Consider the following 2,500-nt stretch of genomic DNA (forward strand, 5'->3'; position numbering starts at 1 on the left):
AAGACGACGGCGGCTGCAGCGTCTCTCGGAAAACGCGCTGAATTTAAAGCTGAAGACGGCAGGAGAGGAGGAAGAGGTGGAGGAGGAGGAGAGTGTGGAGGGTTGAGTACTACAGGCGCGGCGTCGGAGAGCCCACAGAGGAGGAGGAGGAGGAGGAGGAGGAGGAGGAGGAGGAGGGGGAGAAGGAGGAAAGGAGGAGGAGGAGGAGAGGAAGAGGAGGAGGAGGAGGAGGAGAAGGAGGAGGAGGAGGAGGAGGAGGAGGAGGAAGAGGAGGAGGCTGTGGTCTCGACGATGTCCCCTTGGGGTCCTCACCTTTGTTGTGCCTTCCTTAGGTGCACCACGGCAGACCAACATGGCCCCTTGCCGCTAATGCAACACACAAAGTTTTCTCAATTTTTTTTTTTTCTTTATCTGAATGCTACGTAAAGTGAAACAGTAATGTCGAGATGGAAACGGTGTACTGCATGGAATTCTACCCCGCAATGCACGCTTCATAAGTGCACTAAAACAGGAAAACTCTATTTGACCTACTGCACTATTGCAGGTATTCCTACTCCTAGCTCTAATGCCACACCTAGTCCTTTTCACCCATTCTATTTATTTGTTTATCTTTTTAGCACAAAGTGATGTTCAACACCGACTCGTCTTTAAACTACAAGATACTCCATATCACTGTAATCCGTACTCCATACAATGTGACGTCACTTACACAGTAGAATCTCCAAGCGACCTACTCCACGACTAGACTTCACAAAGAGCACTCCTCCAACATACAGTCCTTTTGTCTTTGTTTCCTGCCACGATCCTTCCTGGCAGATGGAACAAAAGAATCCACCGATCTGCACAAGTACACCGCTTCGTATCGCATTGCACACGTCATCAAGAACTCAAGTAGCCATTAGTAAAAAGTGGCAGAGGGATAAAAAAAAAAAGTTCTGCTGACCTAGTGCACTACCGAAAGCTACACTGACCCGCTCCACTTTTGGCTTCCCGGGTTACTTTCGACCCAGACCCAGTGTCTTCTTTGGTAGTTGCGACACTAACCCCTACAGAAGACGACACGGAATCTCATCTAACACTTTAGAGAACATACCACCTGGCCCTTCTGTTCAGGGAAGCGCTCTCGCTCCGCGACCTTGTGATCCGAATTTAAACCTTGGATTAAGGCTTCATACGTAAGCAGTACACATGTTTGGATCCTGTAAGGTTCACCTGATGCCTTGTTCAGACAATACACACCGACAAAGCTAGTCTATCACATTCCTACTACATGCACAGAAGAGACAACCCAACCACCACTATCAACCCCGTAGAAGAGGCTGGATGACCGCGTTGTGAGCAGCTGCCCAGGATGTAACACTTCACCTCATACCATACAACACATAATGGAAGACTGCATTATACACAATCATGCACGCAAACAACACAACATACGCTCTATAAAGGATTTGTGGGAAAACCCAGTTTCGGCTATGGCATTCCTTGGGGAGACGGGACTGCTCGGACAGACAGTCTAGGGAACAACAACAACAACAACAACAACCCCATAGAGTCTTCCTCAAGGTTCTCCTAGCGAAGTAAGAGCGAGGGAGCAAGAACAGTTATCCGCAGTACAGTATAAGAGGGGATTTACACGGTAGAACGGTTCGTCGAACGCGGTTCGACAGACACGTGTTTAAAGTGATGTGTGAACGTGTGAACGGGGTATTTGGTTGTCGAACACGTTGGTTGAACCCCAAATACCCCGTTCACACGTTCACACATCACTTTAAACACGTGTCTGTCGAACCGCGTTCGACGAACGTTAAACCATGTAAAACCCCTCTTACAGGCTATAGCTAGCATAGCAAGTAATCATACAGAAATTGAACTTGAAGTATATACTCTCTTGGTCCTCCCTCGCAAAATGTGTTTTATTTATTCTGATTTTTTTTCTCTCTCTCTTGGAAAATTATCTCAGTTTCTGTTGGAAAAATGATGGAGTGATGTAACGGAAGTACGAACGCGCGCGCACACACACACACACACACACACACACACACACACACACACACACACACACACACACACACACACACACACACACACACACACACACACACACACACACACACACACACACACACACACACACACACACACACACACACACACACACACACACACACACACACACATATTATGTATGTATGTATATATACAGTATATATATATATATGTGTGTGTGTGTGTGTAGGTAAATATATATACATATGAATATATATATGTATATATATGAATATATATATACATACATATATATATATATATATATATATATATATATATATATACATATATATATACACGTATTTTCCAGGACCAGTCTATCCCCTTTAAGGCGATACAACCTATGTATCTCACCACACTAGTTTAGTCCGGATTGGTAAGGATGTTAGTAAGGTCAGAACCATATGTATAGCTTTTGGGTTTGTTGGAATGCCTCTGGGTGTGAATGGTG

This window comes from Oratosquilla oratoria, chromosome 13 (assembly GCF_046742065.1).
Source record: "Oratosquilla oratoria isolate Oo_2021 chromosome 13, ASM4674206v1, whole genome shotgun sequence".
Lineage (NCBI taxonomy): Eukaryota > Metazoa > Arthropoda > Malacostraca > Stomatopoda > Squillidae > Oratosquilla > Oratosquilla oratoria.